Below are 24,708 nucleotides of genomic sequence, written 5' to 3'. Positions count from 1 at the left end.
TCCACCATAAAATGCAGAATGACAATGCTCGATAATACTATTTACCTCTTCTTCTGGAACGCAACGGCGAAAAATGCCATCTTTACCCCTTTTGAAAAGGAGCGGTTTGTCCCAATAGAAGTTTCTCACATCGTGGAAGAATTTCTTCTTGCGGTGGTAGTCAAGATCAGGGGGTACTATATTAGCAGCTAGGTAATTAACAAAATCTGCATACCAGGGTACGTTACTTATTGCTAAGGAATTTTGGGAATGCTCATAAGGATCTAGGTTATTATCTTCAATGGTTTCTACTCTAGCGATCAGTCTATCATAGGCAAAATCATCATTTATGGGTATTAGTTCTGGTTTTAGATGTTCTAGCCTAGAAAGGTGATCGGCTACTACATTTTCAGTGCCTTTTTTTTATCTCTTATATCTAAATCAAACTCTTGTAGTAATAGAATCCATCGGAGTAATTTGGGCTTGGCATCTTTTTTACTTAATAGGTAACGAATGGCAGCATGATCGGTGTAACCTATAATTTTTGCTCCTACTAGATAAGATCTAAATTTGTCTATAGCGAAAACTACAGCGAGTAATTCTTTTTCAGTTGTTGCGTAGTTAAGTTGGGCAGCATCTAGGGTTCTACTGGCATAATAAATGGCATGTAATTTTTTATCTTTCCTTTGTCCTAGAACGGCTCCAACTGCATAATCACTAGCATCGCACATTATCTCAAAAGGTTCTGACCAATCAGGTGGTTTCATAATGGGTGCCAATACTAATGCTTGTTTTAAAAGATTAAATGCGTCATTACATTTTTCATCAAAGATGAATTCAACATCTTTCATTAAAAGTCCAGTTAAAGGTTTAGTGATTTTGGAGAAGTCCTTAATAAAACGCCGATAGAATCCAGCGTGTCCAAGAAAGCTTCGGACTTCTCTGATGGTTTTTGGTGGTTTTAGGTTTTCTATAACTTCTATTTTAGCTTTATCTACCTCTATAACTTTTTCGGAAACTATATGTCCTAAAACTATTCCTTCGGTCACCATGAAATGACATTTTTCTCAGTTTAGCACGAGGTTCACCTCCACGCATCTCTCCAGGATTTTCTCAAGGTTAGCGAGACAATTATGGAAATTAAATCCGCAAACCGAGAAATCATCCATAAACACTTCCATGATACCATCTAGGTAATCTGCAAAGATTGACATCATGCAGCGTTGGAAAGTAGCTGGGGCGTTACAGAGGCCGAACGACATTCGTCTGTAGGCAAAAGTTCCATAGGGGCATGTAAAGGTAGTTTTTTCTTGATCTTCAGGGTGAATAGGTATTTGGAAGAATCCAGAGTATCCATCTAGATAGCAGAAGTAAGAGTGTCTAGCTAGACGCTCCAACAGTTGGTCTATAAATGGTAAAGGGAAATGATCCTTCCTAGTTGCTTTATTTAATTTTCTATAATCTATACACATCCGCCATCCTCCTTCTGAACGTTTCGCTACATGTTTGCCTTTATCGTTTTGCACGACTGTGATGCCTCCCTTTTTAGGTACTACATGCACAGGGCTCACCCACTTACTGTCCGAGATCTGGTAGATTATACCTGCCTCAAGTAACTTAAGAACTTCCTTTTTAACAACATCACTCATCATAGGGTTTATTCTTCTCTGATGTTCCCTAGAGGGTTTTGAATCTTCTTCAAGCGAAATCCGATGCATCCATACAGATGGGCTTATACCTTTCAGGTCAGAGATATTATATCCTAAGGCTGAGGGATGTCTTCGTAAAATGTCTAAAAGTTGGTTTGTTTCCTCTTGGCTCAAGGTAGCACTAACTATCACTGGACGACTCATCTTTTCATCGAGGAACTCATATCTCAGGTTCTTAGGCAGTTCCTTAAGTTCTAAGGTTGGTTTCTTAGGGCATGGCATAGGATATGGGGTAAGGGATAAACATTCGTAAAGGTTATCATCGATGTAAGGTTCTTTAAAGTCATCATCTTCCTTTTTGGGGGTTGATGGTAACTTGATTGTTTTTATAATTTCTTTTTGTTCTAATTCTCTAACACATTCATCAATGATATCTAAGACATAACACGAGTCTCCCATCACAGGTGCCATAAGAAATTTCGAAAGTATAAATTCTATTTTCTCGTCACCTACCTCAAATGTTAACTTTCCTTTCTTGACATCTATTATGGCTCCTGCAGTCGATAAGAATGGTCTACCTAGAAGGATTGGTATATCATTGTCCTCTTTGATATCCATGACAACAAAATCAGTAGGGATAAATAACTGACCTATCCTAACAGGAACATCTTCTAGGATGCCTATTGGATATTTGACAGATCTATCGGCTAACTGAAGTGACATCTTAGTGGGTTGTAATTCTCCTAAGTTTAACCTCTCACAAACCGCTAAAGGCATTAAGCTCACACTAGCTCCTAAGTCTAGAAAAGCTTTTTCGATGACATGATTACCCAGAAGGCAAGGAATGGAGAAATTTCTAGGATCTTTATCTTTCTTTGCTAGTTTGTCCTCGAAAATAGCATTACATTCCAAAGGCTTCGGATCGTCAAGTCTACATTTGTTGGTAAGGATGTCTTTGAGAAACTTTGCATAAGAAGGTATTTGGGTAATGGCTTCTGTGAAAGGGATTTCTACATGAAGTTTTTCTATAACTTTAATAAATTTTTGATGCTGTTTATTGATCTGGGTTTGTTTGAGTCTTTGCGGATATGGTATAGGTGGTTTATATGGTGGGGGTGGTATGTAAATTTTATCTTTAGGTTCTTCTCCTTTCTCTCGACCATCCTGGTTTTCAGATTCCTCTGGTTCCTTCACTTTGTCCGGGGGTTTGGTACATTCCTTAGAAGTTCCGGGTTCACTCAATCTAGGGTTTGGTGGCTCATCATAAGCGTTCCCACTTCGTAGGGTAATGACATTGGCTTGTCCTCTCGAATTTTGTTGAGGTTGTCCAGGGAACTGTCCTCCAGGTGTAGTCTGAGGGGCTTGGTTTAAAGCTACCTGAGAGATCTGGGTTTCAAGCATCTTGGTATGAGTAACTATTTGATCAACCTTGGTTCCTAACTGAGTAATCAATTCGTTAACATGAATGTTTTGGTTCATGAACTCCTTGTTTTGTTGGGTTTGAGCGGTGATAAAATTTTCCATAATTTTCTCAAGGCTCGGCTTTGGTGGTACAGGTTGCATAGGTTGATTTGATCTAGGGGCTTGATAACTAGGCCTCGGAGGTGCATTATTTTGAATAGGGTTATTATTTTTATAGGAGAAGTTCGGGTGATTCCTCCATCCAGGGTTATAGGTATTCGAATATGGGTTCCCTTGGGTGTAGTTCACTTGCTCAGAGTGGGTTTCGTTTAATAGACTGCATTCTGCAGATTGGTGTCCTTTGGTTCCACATATCTCACAATCCGACGAAACTGTGGCTACAGTATTCGGGTTTATGCATATATGCTCGACTTTAAGGGCTAATGCGTCCATTTTAGCTTGCATAATGTCTATAGAGCTTAGTTCATGCACTCCTCCTTGGGCTTCCTTCTTCTCAACTGTCGCTCGTTCGACTCCCCATGATTGATGGTTTTGAGCCATATCTTCGATGAGGGCACTAGCTTCAGGATAAGGTTTGTTCATCAGAGCACCGCCTACGGCAGCATCGATGGTCATCTTTGTGTTATAATGAAGTCCATTATAGAAGGTTTGAATGATTAACCAATTTTCTAAACCATGATGTGGGCATGCTCGTAACAACTCTTTATATCTCTCCCAAGCTTCGAACAGCGATTCTCCTTGGTTTTGGGTAAATCTAGTTATATGGTTTCGAAGAACGGCGGTTTTACTCGGGGGAAAATATCTAGCAAGAAAAACTCTTCTAAGGTTATCCCAAGTCGTAATGGAATTAGGTGGAAGGGAATCTAACCACGATAGGGCTTTATCTCTGAGGGAAAAAGGAAATAATCTTAAACGTATTGCCTCAGGAGAAGCTCCATTGATTTTAAAAGTATCTGCTAATTGAAGAAATATTTTTAAATGTTGATTTGGGTTCTCAGTAGCGAGACCCGCGAATTGTCTCTGTTGCACTAGTTGCAACAGGGATGGTTTAAGTTCAAAATTATTAGCTGGTATGGTTGGGTTTACTATACTGGAACTAGGTTCTTCGTTTGATGGTTGAGCGAAGTCCTTAAGAGGTCTTTGGTTTTGATCTTCGGCCATAGCTCTCTTAATTCTATGAAAGAATAAACGTGTGCGAGCGTAACGTCCAGGTTACGCCAGAGGGTATACTAAACTTAAACTTCCGGTGCTGCGAGTTTTTCGCATTGACCGGTGGGAAATAACCTAAGTCTAAACGATACAACAATAGGAAAATGAAATTTGACGAAATTGGTCCCCGACAACGGCGCCAAAAACTTGATGCGATCAATAACTTGATGCGGTGTTTGCAAGTATACGAACGCGTCAGAGTAATATAAAAGATTGTCGAATCCACAGAGACCAAGTGTCAATCTATCGTTATCTATTGTTATGGTGTTTATCAAAGGCAGTCGAAATAGGTGTTTTTGTAGTGTGCAATGAAAAGTAAAGTTTCAGATATAATTAATAAAGACAGGGTCGAATGTAATTCACGTAATCAATTGATAATCCAAGTACTTGCTAGTAGAGCTACTTATGGGCAATGTTTCCTACTTTGAAAAGAACTAATTTAATAGGAATTGTCGCTTTCGCGTATTTAGAACCGAGTTGTACTCCCTAATTAAACCCTCTTATTGTCACTTATAAAAAGCGCGCATTGCGTTAGAGTAGTAAACCTATTTTTAAGAAATATAGTATCTTGACTAAGTTGAAAAGTATTATAACCTGGATTTCTTAACCAAAAGAGGTTCTTACGAACCAGACTCTAAACTTATAAATGCGTTCGAAAATAGTTTTAAAATCTCTTTTCTTCTTAATGTTAAAAACTCCTAAGGAACTAGACAAAGCGCTTTCGCTGTTTTTGAAATAGTTAAAAACAATTAAGTTTATAAAGACATTGGACAGCTTTCGATCTTACCCAACAGAATTGAAGTACGGGAAAACTTAAGTTGAAAGTTAAAATAGCCCTTAAGTGTTTCTACGAACAGTTGTACGGATTATCGATTTAATTACGATTCTTACATTCTAACCTTTTAGATTTAGTTAGACATGGTAAAGTAAAAGTGCATTAATTTAAATAAAAGTAGTGCGAGTGCGAAAAATAAATAAAAGTAGTGCGAGTGCGGGAAATAAATAATTTAAAGCGAGTGCGGGAAATAAATAATTTAAAGCGAGTGCGAGGAAATAAATAATTTAAAGCGAGTGCGAGGAAATAAATGAAAGTAAAGCGAGTGCGGGAAATAAATGAAAGTAAAGCGAGTGCGGGAAATAAATGAAAGTAAAGCGAGTACGGGAAATAAACAAAATAAAGCGAGTGCGGGAAATTAAATAAGATAAAGATAAGTAATAAAAACCTGCTCCAACCGGAGGGCTGAGTAAATTGCAATACGGAAATGAAAATGGCGGCAGGATTAACTTCCTTCCAAAGTGCTCCAAACTCGATTACAGACTCTACCACAGACTCAATTACACAATTGTGGTAACACTCCAATGCGAAGCGGTTACCACTTTAAAATACTGAATATATGCCTAAGTGAAACAAAGTTGCTTCTGAGTTTGCCTCTACTCTAAGTTTGGATGATTGTAAAAGTGAATTCGCGTTTCTATTTATAAGCAAGTAAAAAGATGGAAATGACTTGGATGCCCTTCAACTTGAAAATAGGAGGGAACCGTTTTTCCTCTTGTGGCGCCCGCCACAAGGCCATGGCGCCCGCCACAAGCACAATATGGGGCGCCTTAGTGGAAGTAGTGGGAAAACGTGGGAGTTGATGGAAGTTGAGTTTGACACGTCATGGCAGGGTCTATGGCGCCAGCCATGGGGTAGGCCACAAGAACAAAATGCTGAATTTTAGGGTTTTTAGCCCTTTTTCGCTCCTTTTCTCGATCGGGGCTCCGATTAAAGTAAAATCGAGAAAACAAAGGAAAACACAGTAATAACACAACAAAATGACAATAAAACAACTAGAATGCATGTGAAATCGGAGTCGAAAATACGTAAATTTCAGTGTTATCAATGAGAGACCAGAATCAAGGGGGTAGAATACCTTTTGGAATTGATAAACATGTCATTGCATTTGCATACGCATTAGTTTGTCTTGCATAACAGGTACTGCCGCAGTGTTCTCGGTTTGTTTGGTGTTCCACTAGCAGGATAGATGACTCAGAAATTCACCGATATGGTACCCGAAGGAATCAACAAAGAAGATGGGGATAGTGATTGCGACATCGATAATTGGGTGCGTCCGAGGATCCCGAGTGAAGTCATCAACAATTGGTCTTCTGACGAGATTGTCCGAGTCACTTTTCTGGATGAGTAATTTTCTTTGTTTATTCATGCATGTCCAAGTCTTACGTTCCGCCCAGGGCGTAATGACTCATTGTAGGGCTCATCTATGTGGATACTTGCATTTTTTATCATCAATAAAGGACGTCTTTTTGCATTCAAATATTTCGTTCACTGTCTTTCTATTTTTGCAGTTTTCAAAAATCAAAAAATATTTGGCAATGTTTTGTTTAGTTTTCATTCCTTGTTCACACTCATAAGCACATACCATCACTCATGCAGATGCACGTCACCGGATCCTATTGATAACGGTTCTGCTATGGCTCGCTTCGACTTTGAAAATCCAATCTTTCAAGCTGAAGAAGAGGGTGATGAAGACTGTGAACTCCCGGAAGAACTTACCAGGTTATTAAAACAAGAGTAAAGGGTCATTCAACCACATCAAGAGTCTACTGAAGTGATTAATCTCGGCACCGAGGACGCCAAGAGAGAAATCAAGATAGGGGCTGCTTTGGAAGATAATGTGAAGAAATGGCTGATTGAATTGCTGCAAGAATATGTTGACATCTTCGCTTGGTCTTATCAGGACATGCCAGGGCTTGACACAGATATTGTGGTACACCGTTTGCCTCTCAAAGAAGGTTGTCCTCCGGTCAAGCAGAAGCTCAGAAGAACAAGACCAGAGATGGCTGTCAAGATAAAGGAAGAAGTGCAAAAACAGTTGGATGCAGGGTTTCTAGCAGTCACAAATTATCCGCCATGGGTTGCAAATATCGTTCCAGTACCTAAGAAGGATGGAAAGGTACGGATGTGTGTTGACTACCGGGATCTGAACAGAGCTAGTCCTAAAGATGATTTCCCATTACCTCACATCGACATTTTGGTGGATAACACAGCTCAGTTCTCGGTATTCTCCTTCATGGATGGCTTTTCTAGCTATAATCAAATTAAGATGGCACCAGAAGACATGGAGAAGACAACATTCATAACCCCATGGGGCACCTTCTGCTACAAGGTGATGCCGTTTGGTCTGAAAAATGCCGGAGCAACATAACAACGAGCGATGGTGACTCTTTTCCATGATATGATTCATCATGAAATCGAGGTTTATGTTGATGATATGATTTCCAAATCTCAGACGGAAGAAGGACATTTGGTGAATTTGCAGGAATTGTTTGAGCGTTTGAGAAAATTCAAGCTGAGGCTTAATCCGAACAAGTGTACTTTTAGGGTGAGATCTGGAAAATTACTGGGTTTTATTGTTAGTGAAAAAGGGATTGAGGTGGATCCGGCCAAAGTGAAAGCGATACAGGAAATGCATGAGCCAAGAACAGAGAAACAAGTCCGTGGTTTCTTAGGGAGGTTGAACTACATTGCAAGGTTCATCTCTCACCTAACAGCCACGTGTGAGCCAATTTTCAAATTGTTGAGAAAAGATCAGGCCATTAGGTGGAATGACGATTGCCAAAGGGCTTTCGAGAAGATAAAAGAGTATTTGTAGAATCCTCCTATCCTTGTGCCTCCGGTCCCAGGGAGACTGCTGATTATGTATTTGATAGTACTAGACAATTCCATGGGTTGTGTTCTCGGTCAACACGACGAGACAGGTAGGAAAGAGCATGCCATATACTACCTGAGTAAGAAATTCACAGATTGCGAGTCGAGATACTCAATGCTTGAAAAGACATGTTGTGCACTTGCATGGGTTGCTAAGCGATTGAGACAATACATGCTGACTCACACAACCTTACTGATCTCCAAGATGGATCCAGTTAAGTATATATTTGAGAAGCCAGCTCTCACCAGAAGCGTTGCTCGTTGGCAAATGGTACTGACAGAGTATGATATCCAGTATACATCCCAGAAAGCCATCAAAGGGAGTATTCTGTCAGACTATCTTGCTCAGCAGCCGATTGATGATTATGAGCCGATGAAGTTTGATTTTCCAGATGAAGACATCATGTTCCTCAAGATGAAAGACTGTGAAGAGCCAGTTGTTGAGGAGGGACCTGATCCAGACGAAAAGTGGACTTTGTTGTTTGATGGGGCTGTCAATTCCAGAGGAAGTGGAATTGGCGCTGTCATTACTACTCCGAAAGGTGCCCACATGCCTTTCACCGCTAGTCTGACTTTTGAGTGCACCAATAATGAAGCTGAGTACGAAGCCTGTATCTTGGGTATTGAGCAAGCCATTGATTTGAGAATCAAGACTCTGGACATCTTTGGAGATTCAACTCTGGTGATCAATCAAGTGAATGGTGATTGGAACACCCTCCAGCCCAATCTGGTCCCTTACAGAGATTACACGAGAAGACTATTGACTTTCTTCGCAACAGTAAAGCTGTATCACATACCTCGTGATGAGAACCAGATGGCAGATGCTCTTGCCACTCTATCCTCCATGATCAACGTGATTCGGTGGAACCACGCTCCTAGGATCGATGTTATGCGCCTTGATAGGACCGCGTATGTGTTTGCTGCTGAACTGGTAGTTGACGACAAGCCCTGGTATCACGACATCAAGTGCTTTCTGAAGAATCAAGAGTACCCTGCAGGGGCATCCAACAATGATAGAAAGACTTTGAGAAGATTGGCAGGCAGTTTTCTTCTTGAACAAAGACGATGTGTTGTATAAGAGGAACTTTGACATGGTTTTGCTCAGATGCGTGGATAGACACGAAGCAGACATGTTAATGCAGGAAGTTCATGAAGGCTCCTTCGGTACTCATGCCGGCGGACATGCAATGGCTAAGAAATTGTTGAGAGCGGGTTATTACTGGATGACCATGGAATCTGATTGTTTCAAATATGCTCGGAAGTGTCATAAATGCCAGATTTATGCTGATAAGGTACATTTGCCGCCAAATCCTTTGAATGTGATGTCTTCGTCGTGGCCTTTTGCTATGTGGGGCATCGATATGATTGGAAAGATTAAGCCGACTGCCTCCAATGGGCATCGCTTCATCCTTGTTGCCATCGACTATTTCACCAAGTGGGTCGAAGCAGCGTCGTTTGCGAATGTCACCAGACATGTGGTTGCCCGATTCATTAAGAAAGAAATCATTTGTCGTTATGGGATTCCCAAAAGAATCATTACTGATAATGGTTCTAATCTCAATAACAAAATGATGAAGGAGTTGTGCCAGAACTTCAACATTCAGCATCACAATTCTTCCCCTTATCGCCCTAAGATGAACGACGTTGTTGAGGCAGCAAATAAGAACATAAAGAAGATTGTGCAGAAGATGGTTGTTACATACAGAGATTGGCATGAGATGCTACCCTTCGCCTTGCATGGGTACCGTACTTCAGTACGTACATCGACCGGGGCAACCCCTTACTCCCTTGTGTATGGTATGGAAGCAGTCCTACCTGTTGAAGTGGAGATTCCTTCTCTAAGAGTCCTGTTGGATGTCAAGTTAGACGAAGCTGAATGGATTCGGACAAGGTTCAATAAGTTGAGTCTTATCAAAGAGAAGCGAATGGAAACCATTTGTCATGGGCAGTTGTATCAAAGTCGGATGAAGAGAGCCTTTGATCGGAAAGTGCGTCCTCGATGTTTCTAAGTTGGAGATTTAGTGTTGAAAAGGATCCTTCCTCCTCAGGCAGATCACAGGGGCAAGTGGACTCCTAACTATGATGGACCGTATATTGTCACCAAGGTTTTTGATGGTGGGGCCTTAATGCTTGCAACTATGGATGGTGAAAACTTCACTTCCCCTGTGAACTCAGACGTAGTTAAAAAATACTTCGCATAAAATAGACCCGCTGGACAGTAAAAAGAATAGTCCAGAAAAAATGGGCATCCCGACGAACCAAGAAAGTGAAAAGGTTCGGGAAAAAAATTAGGGATTAAAAATGAAAAGATCGTACACCCGGTAAGTTGAAAACCTGAAAAGGCAACTTAGGCAAAAATGGGTATCCCGGTGGATTGAAAACCCGAAAAGGGCGACCCAGGCAAAAGTTAGGGATTAAACGAATGACTGCGTTCTGAATCTCATCCCGTGTCAATGACTGGAAACTTTTGAAGGATAGGAAACAGTCCAATCACTCTTTTCAGAAAGCTGATCATCTGGAGGATCTTGAAGACGAGCAAGTCATAGCAGAATTGGAACCCAATAGAAATCCATTTCACATTGCCATTAGATTAATTTCTGCTTTTATCTTTTGTGCGATTACCTCTTTCCAGGGATTGCTTCCTGATGTAAATGCCTATTCAGAGGCCATTCAATCAATAAAATCATGTTATTCAGTATATCTCTATTTTCATTTTCATTTTCCTGTTTTGTTTGCAAAAATGACGTCCGAATTTTTGATAAACATTGCATCATGAAACATAAGAGCTTTACAGGTACATGCTTAATAAACATTTAAAATTGCTGTAAATGTTAAGTGCTTTAAATCGTCTATTCAGAACAGGTTCCCAGCCGATGATCGCGAATGTTTTCCCCCAATAGTCAAAGTTGGTATCTTATCCCTGCAGAGCTAATTAGAGCATTGGATTCTTCGATCCCCAGCAGGCTCTCACTGTTGTACCTCCCCCAAGCGGTGGTTTCAGATTATACACTCCCCAGTAGAGTTGACAGTGCCAGACTGTATATCCCCAGTGGAGTTGACAGTGCCAGACTGTATCTTCCCAGCAGAAGCGGCTGCTCCTTAGAGTTTGATGCCAGATCGATAATCCCAATGCCAGATCCATGGTCTCTTTCCTTGAAGCAGAATCTCGGTACCGTATCGGTGTTAGCTTCCCCTGTTGAGTCGTCTCTCTCGCAGCTTATGGTTGCCAGAGCCACCGTCGCTTCCCCAACAGCAGGTTTTCAGTTCCGTTCTCTCCCCAGTCAGAGTCTCGGTATTTCGTCATTGCTAGAACACCGTGTGGCTGGTCATTTCCCCACAGAGTTCTTTGCGCTGTGCATCTCCAACAGCCTTGTCAGGGTCCAGAAGATGGTGATCATTTCCCCAGCAGATTCCCTTGTCTCGGCTTGGCATTCTACCCAGCATTTCGCATCCCTGCATGTAGAATCATATTGCATTGCATCCTCCCAAATTGCGTAGCATTTCGATTTTCGTGGAGCATTACGCCATTGAAAAATTCAAACATACGCATGTAAGCATAAAACATTCTCGGTATCCCAAGTGATAAGCCAAAAGTTGTTTCCAGTACTCAGACTGAAGATTGTTCATGACTTACCTTTATTATCCCCAGCAAGTGTCATTGGCCCATGCGCCGCCTCTATTATCTTTCCCTATTTCTGCCGATGCTAACCGGCATGAAGTTTTCCGGTATTCAAACCGAAGTGGCGTTCAGGCCAGTTTTCCGATGTTCAGATTGAAGAAGTTTCCGACATTCAGGTCGATGCAACTTGTGGCATTAAGGCTAGTTTCCGGTATTCAGACCGAAGTGGCGTTCAGGCCAGTTTTCCGATGTTCAAATCGAAGAAGTTTCCGACATTCAGGAAGATGCAACTTGTGGCATTCAGGCCAGTTTCTGGTATTCAGACCGAAGTGGCGTTCAGGCCAGTTTTCCGATGTTCAAATCGAAGAAGTTTCCGACATTCAGGTCGATGCAACTTGTGGCATTCAGGCCAGTTTCCGGTATTCAGACCGAAGTGGCATTCAGGCCAATTTTCCGATATTGAGATCGAAGTGGCGTTCAGGCCAGTTTTCCGATGTTCAGATCGAAGAAGTTTCCGACATTCAGGTCGACGCAACTTGTGGCATTCAGGCCAGCCTCTCGGTGTTCAGACCGATATTAATAATCTCATATCTTCCGATGTTCATATCGAAGTCATTTCCAGTATTCAAACTGATGAGCGGCATTCAGGCCATGGTTATTTCTGTGTTACCATTTATTTTGGTATCCAGGTTAACATTCTTTTTCGGTATTCAGACTGACTCTCACCGTACCAGACGGATTCTTCTTTCAAGACCACCTCTTTGCCGATTCTGACAGGCATTGTTACTTCACTTCACTTCAGTGCAAATTTTCAGGCTTTTATTGTATTCAATCTCTTGATACCCCGAAAGTGCGAAAGCCGCTGCTATCTTCTTTTCGGGTCTCCAGTTGATTGAATAGGGGCAGCTGTAATACCTCAAAATTTGCCCCCCTCATTCATACATTCATTTTTAGGTCATTTAACATTTCATATTGCATTTCATCATATCAATCAGAATCAAATCCAAGAAGCTTGAATATCATCCAAGACACTTTGTGGGTCCTATCAGGGTGATCAGTCACCACAAGGGAATGGCTTGAGATACTTCCAACATGTTCAAATGGGGTCTATTCATCAGTCAAAACGTTAATCTTAAAGGATCAAAAGTTTGTTTATGAGCTGTCATGCTCGCTAGGCGAGCAGAATGGGTCGCCTAGCGAGTCCCAAGAAAAGCCACCAGAATCACATACGCTCAGAGGAATTTCTTGAACTGTCATGCTCGTTAGGCGAAGCCCACGCGTTTTGAAAAAAAAAATTAAATAAATAAATAAATAAATAAAATATAACAGAAAAATCTTGGACTTGGACCTCTCTCTTTTGAGCCCACAAAGTCACAAAAATCAGGTTATAAATTCTAGACTTCTATCTCCCAAAAAAACCTAGGGAAAAAGATAGTGAGAGAAGAGCTAACAGAGTTCAGAGCAACCTCCAGAGACTGAAAGGAACTCATCTGCAAAGAGCCAATTCCATCTCATATAAACCCTAAGAGTGTTGTGCAAAGCCAACCGGACAATTCAATTTCATTCGATCTCTCTAATCAGGTTTGCCCTATTTCCACTACTTTATACTTTCAACCTGAAATTTTTGATACCCTTTTGATGCATGTGTTTGACAAGAGGTGTAGACCTCCTACACTTGGTTGCTTTTTGTGAGCTCTTTTTGTGAATTTTAATGGCATGATTCATGTGGTTACATTTTGATTTGGGGCAACTCTTGATTGCACCCCATATTGTTTCTCTAACCTGTTTGTTGAGTTTTTGTGATGGCCCACATGACTTCTGAAAGGATATCTTGCTTGGCATTCCACTTTATTTGTGGGATACCATTTGGAGGTTTATTCCGATTACCTGTATTGACTTGCTTTCTTTGATGGTGCTGTTACTCCGGATCTTTATCCGTGTGGTAGATCTCTTTTGTTTATTTACTTTTATGCCCAAAGACCTCCAAGAAGAGGCATCAGTGCTAAAGACCTCCCTGAAGAGGAAATTGACGGATAAAAGGGATTAGAAATCAATCCCCCATTATTCAGTGTGTCGTTCTTTATGCTTGCACTACGTGTCGATGCTTCAGAACAAAAGCCCAAGATCTTTTGTCCGGTCAGTCAGTGGAGAGGGTTCCACCTTTATGAATCCCCACTTTTTGTCATGAGCTCACCCTGTCCAGGGTTAAGAGCTATGAGGTCTTATCCTCATTACCCTTTTGATCTGCTCACCCTGACGGTCAATGTCAGTGGTTAAGAGCCCCTTTGATTACCTTTCCATGGCTTGTTTGTCGAGGTTGATATGACCCCTCTTGACTAAAGCCCTACCCCTGTATGTTTGAGCCCCCTTGTTGGTGTGTTTACTTTATGATACATGTTTTGTGCGGTGTGATCGTCTCCCCGTAGGATTTCTAGGCTTCGTATTGTCTCCCGTTTGCATGTCAATTAAGGTAGCACTGTTCCTTCGTTTAGGACTTCCTTTTCTGCATGAGCATTCCTAAAACACAAACATCTTCATTGATTTTTATTCTCCTAAGAACACGTTAACTCCTTCTACTACAAGCGAGTAAGTCTCCAAAGGTCGAGCATCCGGTAGATTGCGTAGTAACGTCGTTCATCCTAAAACACAACCCTTAACCCGTAGTTAGCCGAACTACGACTTGCTCTGATTCTCATTCCAGATGAGATACGTAGGCATAAGACCCGATGTCTTAGCGAGCACACTCCTCTTTAACCCATAGGTAGCCGAGCTACGAAGACTCTGATTCTCATATTCATATGAGATACGTATGCAGTGGATGCGACATCCGTGCGAGTCATTTTCTTTTGACCCCTCTTTTAGTAAATAGTACATTAGATAAACCCACACCCTTTTGTAAGACCCCAATTTTTGTCCCTAAGATCCCTCATGGTATCATATCATATCATTGCATTGCCTCAAGGATCATTGTGCACCTTGCTTACTTCCTTGTGGGTGGTTTATCCTCTTTTGAGTGGTTCTTGATCACCAAGCATTATTTGCATTTGTATATCTTTGCTTTTCTTTTAATCACTAACCAAAAGTACAAAAATATGTCATTTAACCTTTGTCTTGCAGTTGAAGCATTAACAGGTCAAGGCAATTCAAGGCATTCATTGAGCAATAGATGGTGGTCATTCTTGAGATTTGGACCCCACAATCATTCACAAGAGTTCATATGAGATATGATGTCATTTTGAAGCAAAATCCCAAGTGGTAGAGGCTTGAAATTCATCTAGACATCTCCAAGTCAACTGAAACCCTAGAAAGTCAACTGCAAAGCCAACTGTGGATTTGGAGGTGGGAAGTGATTAGAAATACTTCATTCATGTTCAAACAAGTCTCATTTGACATTTCAAATACTTACATTGAAGAATTTGAGGTCCAGTCAAAAATTTCCCAAAATAGCAAGTGACCTATAATATGAACTTTCCAAAAATGGCAAGGTTTTTGACCAACTTCAACTCAAAATTACATCATCAAGAAGGCTTCAAATGAAATTGTTTTGAACATGAAAGTTGTATATCTTTCTCTCCCATTTCCAAAAAGTCCAAGATCATGGATTTCTCATGTGTGGTTGAAGAGATATGATCAAATCATGGAAAAGTGTGCATGGAACTTCAAATGGGCATAACTTCTCAACCAAAGCTTCAAAATGAGTGGCTCTTTTTGCATTTTGTTCATCTTGACCTCTACTTTCCAAAACATCCATTACATGACATGAATTTCACTTGCATGATCATGTGCACATTCATGAAGTTTTGAGAAGGAAATTCCATAAAATCATTTTGGTGAATTATGAGCTTACAAAACCATTTCCAAAACTTGCATGGGCCTTGTTTGAGTGGATTTGAATCAGATTCGTGCACTGTTCACACATGCATTTCATGCATAGAGGTGAAAAACCAATTTGCACTTACACTCCATAACTTGATAATTTCATTTGCATTTGATCTAAACCTGATTAGAGCATGATTAACATTGCATATATAAACTAAAACCTAACTGTTTTCAGGATTAGCAACAACTTTCAGATCTGAATCTCAAATTCTCAAAAAAAATTCTCTCAAACTTTCTTCAAAATTCTTCACATCCAAGCCATTTCTACTGGTTGATTCTTGATCCTGAAGAGTTCTTGAGCAAGTTTGGACGTGGAACCAAAGCAAACCGTGCCTGTTTTGTTCATACTCAAAGCTTGGAGCATTAATGGTGATTTCAAATTCTGTTGGATTCGTGTGCAATTGAACCTCATTCCTTCCATTAATCATCCATACAAGCATCATAGAAGAGCTTTGGAGCATCACAAGGCCTGGATAACACGATTCAACGGATCTTCACTTCAAGAGGTCATGAATCGATCTCTCTAATTCTCAAATTTATTATGATATTGTTGTAGATCTAGGTTTGCTGGTAACTCTGAGCTTTGAATCATGAAATTCCATGCTCTTTTGAGTTAGTTAGGGTTGATTAAAGTTTCATGCATGAAAATTCCTTTGCTCGATTCTCTCTTAACATGTGGAATTAGGTCTAGTTGTTTATTGATTCGTGATCTACATGAAATATGCTACAAAATGTTGTATGAGATTTGGATTTCTGGAACAAATGTTCTTGAGCTCGTATGAACATTCACTGTTCATCTTCTTCGCGAGGAAGAAGATGAAGTGCAACATTTGGCAACGGTTTTTGATCCATAGGCAACGATAATCCGTGGCTTGCATGTTTTTCTTAGGGCTCGCGTATGATTGGTCCATGTCCGTGCCATGCTAGCAGCTTGATTGGTCCCTATTGGGTTGACTGCTTTGACCGTGCCACATGGATTAATGAAACGCGGCGTTTCATTCAAATCCTGGCGCCAATTTCCATTTAAATTTTTATTTCATTTTAATTCATATTTCCATGTTACATTTCATTTCATTTTTTTTTTCCAAACTTGAAAAAATCATAACAAATGCAAAACTCATCCAAATTCATCCCAATTTTTTGCATTGTGATCCTTGTTCTGTCTATTATTTTTTGATCATTAATTTCAAAATTGTGCTTGGCTGGATTTTATTTTGTGCTTGGTTGATTGAGCATGTATCCATTCTTGACCTTGCCTTGCTTATGCCTTTGTGAAATGCTTGTTTCTTATCTAATGAATTTGAAATTTTGCATGTTATAACTAGACACATTGCTGGACATTTTGGTGTTGGTTTGGTATTTTTCCTATGCATCATCTCTGTTTTATGATTGTGCTAACTTGGTGTGACAATTTGTGTCACACCTTTTGATGTTCAACTTGTATGATGAGTTTGCCATGCCAAATGATGTCCAATGCCTCTGATATTTTGTATGTTGATCATGATAGATGTCTTGAATACGCATGATTTTTTCCAGATTATTTTGCATCATTTCTGTTTTGTTTTGAATTTTTCATTCTGGTTGATCACATTTGAGCTTTAAAATTGCCTTGAACTTCAATTGATCATGAAATGCTTTTAGTAATTGATTTTGATGTGAGACCTTTTGGAATGTGTCAAGATGTGATTGAAGTTGATTCATGTTAAATTTCAGCTCCTGTTTCAAATTCTTTCTCCATCTTTGACCCTAGGCTTTGACCTAGTGGTTTGTTGCTTATGTTTGAGCTTTGATTTCAGGTTAAGCATTCAAGCTCCATAATTGGTGATGCTTCATGATCTGAATATTGATGTTTGCTTGTGATTACTAACATTGTGTGTTTTGTAGGTTGATGCTAACTCATTTGAGTTTACCTTTTGGCTTACACACATTTTGTACATTGGGATTATCTGTTGCTTATTGACTGTTATCTGTTTGTTCGAACATTGTACTGATTTGTTTGATGTTTCCACAGGTACTTAAGTTGCTTTAAGTTCATTGTGAATTTTGCTTTGCTTGGTTGCTTAACCACTTAGGTATAATCTCTAATCTTCATGTAGTCTGGAAGACCTGTCCTGTTACGTGGGCAGGCACCTGTCTGAAGCCTCCTTAAGAGGCCATGTCTGTGTGTGTTTAATTTTGTGCCAAGCAGGAAAAGTCCTCTTATGAGGCAATTGGCAGATAAAAGAGATATGTAATCCATCTCCTGCTACTCAGTGTGTCATTCACCTTGCTCACACCATGTGTTGATGCATTGTGGATAATAACCCAAGATCTTATAGAGTCAATCACTTGTGGAGAAGAGTTCCAACTTTCGGAACTCCCACACTTTCCATTGTTCAAAGCTCTCCCTGACCGGGGATAAGAGCTATGAGGCACACCCCTCATCTCCATTTCATCTGCTTCATCCTAACTCTCAATGTTAGGGTTAAGAGCACAAATACCCCATTCCAGTTGGCTGTAAAGCCTAACCTTGCTTGAGCCTAATTGATTTGTATATAGTGTGTGCTATTTGACTTGTTTGTCTGCTTACCTGATTCATCTGTGCATATTTTCTTATGTGTGCCTTTATGCATTTATCATCATTACTTGTATATCATTTCATGATCATTTGTTCATTGCTTTGTTCTGACTATTGAGGAGTCAATTGTAAGTCCAGTTATTGGCAGTTGTTTCCTGTGATTTGGTAGGAGTCGAGTGTAAGACCATTTATTGGCAACTTGTTTCCTCTTGCTTATTGCATTTGTCTGTTTTTTGTGAGGAGTCAATTGTAAGTCCAGTTATTGGTAGTTGTTTCCTATGATCATTCTTTGTGAGACTAGTATAAGTCCATTGATTGGCCTCTGGTATCATTTGTTTCTTTGCTTTTAGGAGACTAGTATAAGTCCATTGAGTGGCATCTGGTATCCATGTTTTGTTTTAGGAGATTGGTATAAGTCCAATGATTGGCCTCCGGTATCCACCTTTGTTGGCTTTGCCTGATACATTGTTTACCTGTTATTTGCATTGTTGCCTATTCCAAAGGAATCACTTGGATCATCTACATATGATCTCAAGAGGTGAAAATCTAAGAAGTTTTACTTCCTCACCCTCCCACCTTTTGTTTCTTTAAACCTCCATTTGCATGTTAACCCAAACTTGAAAACTATTGTGCAAACATTTTCACTTCTTTTCAAATTAAAAACCTGGGCTTTAGGCCTTTGATTTTCAAACTTCACTTTTGATAATACTCCTTTGAATTGAATTCTAATCATACTTTGACCATCTTTTGTGAATGCTCCAAACTGGTAAATTTCACTCATTCAATTGTTTTGTGGTTTAGTCCATTTCTTAATCAAGTTTTCACACATTAGCCATAGGTTTCAATTATCTTAGTGGTTGATGTTAATCTCGCATTTTGTCCTCAGTGATCGAACTGTAAGACTTCCATACTGAAAACAGGGTTAACCCCTCTAGTATGTCGAAGCTATTCTCACATGGTGGACTTGTTGTTTGTATAAGGTTGAGTTTTCTCCCGTGGATAGTGAAAGACCTTAGGGCTTTTGTTTTAAAATCAATCAATTCACCTTTTTGAAATCTTTTAGCCGAACTACGGCGTTTTGATCCTTACCTATCATGGAAAGGTACGTAGGCAATGGGTTCATCCGTTCAAACACAAAAACAATAAAATTGTATATTCTTTTCTCATCCCTTCAATCATGTTTGCATAGTAAATATGTCATAAACAAATAATCATTTTGTACAACAAGTGTGAAAAGAGGTTCCCTAGGAGTACCTTGGACGTTTTGGGTGCCTAACACCTTCCCATTGCGTAATTAACCCCTTACCCAGATCTCTGACCTTTTCATTAGTTTTCTATGTGTAAAACTTCTTAGGCATTTGTTCGCTTTTTAGCCATTCCTTTGGATAAATAAAAGTGCGGTGGCGACTCTATCTTTGTATGCTTTGGTTTTGGTTTAATCAATAAATCATAAAGTGACAAATACACCGCTGCAGAAAAGTGGCGACTCTGCTGGGGATAACATTAGACCTTCCTTGGTGGTTTTGCCTACTTTTCACCCTTGTTGTATAATATTTGTTTACTTGTTATATGACATATTTTTGTACAATTTGGGATTACTGTATTGATTGTAATGTTTGAATTGCTTGATATACAACTGCTGTTTGCTTGGTGATCCCTGTGAGATGAGTTCTGTACCCGAACTCGAGTGCACTCTAGGATAGGAGAATGGCATAGTCTTGTCGACTTGTGTGGAGTATTCCTTAGCAAGTTGACTCGCGAGCCCATTCACTTGGTGGAGGTCATGTTGGATTAATAATGTCACACAAGTTATTTGTGGTTAGGCATTATTCTTTCAATCATGTGCCTTAGAAGCCAAGGACCTTAGTTTACCAGGCCCATCTTGGCCTATTTTTAGGACGTAGTGCGGAGGTCGTTCAGATGTAAGATCTGATGCGATTGTTACGCGATACTACACTCATAAGAGTCTCTCTTGAGAATATTTTTGGAATACGAGTATTCGTTCCTCCGATAATATTCGAAAGATGGGATGATGACTATGGGAACCTCTGGTAGAACATGTTCGACAGGTTTAAACCCTAGTACACTCCCTTTGGGTGGTTCTTAACCAAGACTCCATGCTCGTGACTCTCAACAAACCCGTGATTCGTGGTTGAGTCGTTCAGACATCCTTAATATCAATGGAACTTGGGTGTCGATAAGGTGAAAACCGTAATCCAAAACTTTTCATCTCAAATTCTCTCAAATTCTCTCAACTTTTTCCATCGAATTTCTTCATTTCTTTTGCTTGCTTCTTGTTCTAATCATCATCGACAGGCATTGTTGAAGTGAATTGAAGCAAGATCTTGCATAATCCAGGCCAAATCGTGACTGTTGAAGCTTGAGCATTCCCATGGAAGTTGGAGATTTCATCGAGTTTAAGCATTGTTGAGCTGTTGCACATCATTCATTCATCTTCCTCAACACTATAGAGCATCTGTTTTAGCTCCTCCAAGCCAGATTCACACGATTTCACTTCTGTTTCTCCAGCAAGGTAAGAATTCGATGCTCATGATTCTTGAAATTATTAGGTGCATCTTGTAGATCTCATCATGATAAGAACACTGAGCTTTGGATCCATTGATTTCGTGCTATATTGAATTAGTTATGTTGATTTGAACTTTGACATGTGAAATTTCCATGGCTCGATCTGTTTGATGTGTTTAGATTTAGGCTAAATCAATGCTGGATATGTGATGTGTGTTAGAAGACGAATCGAATGGTATATGCATGATGAATTTCTGTGATGTTTGGATCATGATGATGATGAACACGATGAATTTGTGATAAACCCTAGCTTTTTCGTTTCCAGATGCGTTTAGATCTTCCTGGCCTTGGTTTGCATGAGTTTTTGTGTTTCTGCGCCATGTATTGGGCCACTTGTCATTTCTTGATTGGGCTGCGTTTCCTTTTAATGAAACGCAGCGTTTTGCCTTGGCGCCGGTTTTTGAATGTTCCGTTTATTTACGCATTTGCCATTATTTCATTTAAATTCCATTATTTCATTTTCTTTTCTCAATTTTTATTTCATTTCCATCTTGCATCTTCAAAAATTCATAACTCTCAAAATAATGATCCAATTCACATGAGACTTTTTGTGCCATGTTCCTTGTAATGTCTACTATTTTTTGGATATTTTTCCAGAATTTGTGCTCGGTTGAATTTGTTTTTAGCCTAGGGTTTGTTCATGTATGCCACTTCTTGCACCTTGCTTGCTATTTCTTTTATGAAATCATGATGCTTAATCCAATGAAACTGAAAATTGACATGCATAATCTAGACTCATTCCTGGTCATTTTGGTATATAGTTTGCTATTTTTGCATTTCTGGATATTGAGTTATGATGTGATTATTGGAGGTGTGACAATGTGTGTCACACCATTTCTTGTTCATGTTGCTGATTTTATTTACCTTGCCAAATAAATGCCAAATAATCTGAATTTTTGCATGTTTTTGCTTCTGGATGTTAGGTTTGAGCATGAATTTTTGTAGGATTTTTGGATCCATTTCCAATTTGTTTGAGATTTTCTTTGCTGTTTGGTCATATTTGGACTTTAAATGAGTGTTGAACTTCCATGATTTGTGAAATTCTTGTGCCTTATGATATGAGCTTGAAATTTTGTACATTGATTGCTGACATGTTGAAGTTCATTGTGGCTTTGGTTTGGTTCATTTATCTTATGTCATTTCTGTTTTAGGATTGCCTTAAGTTGATGTACCATTTGTGGCCTTGTTTGAGCTTACTTATGTTTACCTTGACTTGTTGATTTTAATTGACATGCTTCCACTTATCCAAATGCCATGATTTTTGGTATGTTGCTCATTTGATATGTTCTGTTTAGGCATGATTTTTCTTGGAATTTATTGAGCCATTCTTGATTTGATTTGCTTGTGTTCATTCTGTTTGCTCCAATGTGATTCCCACTTGTACACTTTGACATGGTTTGTTTGTGAAATGGAATTGGTGCATAGTTTTGATATGAAACCAATTGGATGATGTTCTTATTTGATTAATCTTGGTTCTTACCAATTTTCATGTTCTGTTTTGGTCCATTTCTCTTTCTTTGACCCTAGACCTTGGCCTAAGGGTTTGCTTCTCATGTTTGAGTTTGTTTTCAGGTTAAGAAGCATATGGCTTTAAGGAGATCAATTTGCATAGCTTGAATTGGTTCGCTTGATTGTTATGAACTAACATTGACTTGTTTTGTAGGATGCTTTGGATCATTTGAGTTGAACTTGTGCTTTGCAATGTAGCCTTGATTGTTTGATTGTACATTGTCTGTTGACTGTTGGTTTATCTGTTTGACTTTTGTGACTTGAGTACTGATTGAATTGGATTGATTTCAGGTACCTTAGTTGCTATAGTTCCATTGTGAACTTGCTTTTGCTTTGCTTGATAGCTCAAGCATTGAGGTATAACATCTCTTCTTCATGTAGTCTGGAAGACCTGGCTTGTTACTTGGCCAGGCACCTTACTGAAGTCCTCCTTAAGAGGCAATGCTTGTGATTGTTTATCTTTGTCCCCAAGCAGGAAAAGTCCTTTGATAAGGCAATTGGTAGATAAAAGAGATGTGTAGTCCATCTCCTACTAGTCTGTGTGTCATCCCTTTGCTCACATTACATGTTGAAGCATTGTGGATCTTAACCCAAGATCTATAGAGTCATTAACTTGTGGAGAGAGTTCCAACTTTCTGAACTCCCACACCTTCTGATATTCAATGCTCTCCCTGACCAGGGATAAGAGCAATGAGGCACACCCCTCATATCCTTTCATCTGCTTCACCTTAACTCTCAATGTTAAGGTTAAGAGCACCACTTACCCCATTCCAGTTGACTTTAAAGTCTAACCCTTGCTTGAGCCTAATTGCTTGGATATAGTGTGTGCTAAATGACTTTGTTTGATTGATTGCTTGGTTCATCTGTACATGTTTGTTTGCATGCCTTTGTGCATTTATCATCATTAATTGTTCATTATTGCATGATCATCATTTCATATCTTTGTGGTTTGTTTGAGTTTGCCCATTGAGGAATCAACTATAAGTCCATTCATTGGCCATTGTTCCTATGATTTGGAAGGGATTGAGTGTAAGACCATTTTATTGGCAACTTGTACCCTCTTAGCTTAGTGCTTTTGTTTGTTTGTTGTATGTGAGGATTCAATTGTAAGTCCATGTTGTTGGCATTTGTATTCCTATGATCATCCTTTGGAGATTGGAATAAGTCCAGATAGATTGGCATCTGACATCCATGTTTTGTTTTGTTGAGTGAGATTGGTATAAGTCCATTTATTGGCATCCGGTATCATTGTTTTGTTTTAGGAGATTGGTGTAAATCCATTTATTGGTATCCGGTATCCTCTTTTGTGTGTGAGATTGGAATAAGTCCATTTATTGGCATCCGGTATCATTGTTTGGTTTTAGGAGATTGGTGTAAATCCATTGATTGGTATCCGGTATCCGCTTTTGTTTGTGAGATTGGTATAAGTCCATTGATGGCATCCGGTATCACCTTGCTTTTTATTTGCTTACTTGCATTGTTGCTTCATTCCAAAGGACACACTTAAATCATCTTCTATATGATTTCAAGAGGTGAACTTCTAGGAAGTTTTACACTCCTTCATCCACATCCTTTTTGTTTCAAAACTCCCTTTTCACTTGTTGATTTTAAAACTTGTAAGTACATGTTGTGCAAACATTCTCATCTCTTTTCAAATTAGAAACCTGGACCTTAAGTCCTTGACTTTTCAAACTTCACTTTTGATAACACTTCTCTGAATTGAATCTTAATCATACTTTGACCATATTTTGTGAATAATCATAATCAATTAACTTCACCCATTCAATTGTTTGTGGCTTTGTCCATTATTGATATGTTTTCATACATTAGCCATAGGTTTCAATTACCATAGTGGTTGATGTAAATCTTATCTTATCCTTAGTGAGTTGATTGTAAGTCTTCCATACTTATTATAGGGTTAACCCCTCACTAGTATGTTGAAGTCGTCCTCGCGTGGTGGATTGTTGATTCAGGTTGAGTTTTCTCCCATTGGTAATGAAAAGCCTTAGTGCTCTTGTTTTAAAATGAACTCACTATATTTTGGAAATCTTTTAGCCGAACTACGGCGTTTTGATCCTTACCTTTCATGGAAGGTACGTAGGCAACGGGTTCATCCGTTCAAACACAAAAATAATAAAATTGTACATTCTTTTCTCATCTTCCCAATCATGTTTGCACAATATGTCATAAACAAATAAACATTTTCATTCAACAAGTGTGAAAAGGGCTCCCTAGGAGTACCTAGGACGTTTTGGGTGCCTAACACCTTCCCATTGCGTAATTTACCCCTTACCCATATTCTCTGATCTTTTCATTAGTTTTCTATGTGTAAAACTTCTTAGGCTTTTGTTCGCTTTTTAGCCAATCCTTTGGATAAATAAAAGTGCGGTGGCGACTCGATTTCTTTGTATACTTTGCTTATGGTTTAATCAATAAATCATATAGCGACGAATACACCGCTACAGAAAAGTGGCGACTCTGTTGGGGATAACATTAGACCTTCCCTGGTGGTATTGCCTACTTTTCACCCTTGTTGTATGATATTGTTTATGTGTTATTTGACATATTTTTGTACAATTTGGGATAACTG

General features: G+C 39.4%; 1 non-coding gene across 1 annotated transcript; it reads left to right on the top strand.

The window, feature by feature from the left end:
* Positions 1 to 3,720: 3,720 nt before the first annotated feature.
* LOC127133446 (small nucleolar RNA R71) lies at positions 3,721 to 3,827 on the top strand. The gene has a single exon (XR_007807419.1). It is a non-coding gene; the product is annotated as a small nucleolar RNA R71 (small nucleolar RNA).
* The last annotated feature ends 20,881 nt before the right edge of the window (positions 3,828 to 24,708 follow it).

This window comes from Lathyrus oleraceus, chromosome 3 (genome assembly GCF_024323335.1).
Source record: "Lathyrus oleraceus cultivar Zhongwan6 chromosome 3, CAAS_Psat_ZW6_1.0, whole genome shotgun sequence".
In the NCBI taxonomy this organism is placed as follows: domain Eukaryota; kingdom Viridiplantae; phylum Streptophyta; class Magnoliopsida; order Fabales; family Fabaceae; genus Lathyrus; species Lathyrus oleraceus.
This window is presented reverse-complemented; position numbering and strand designations above follow the sequence as displayed.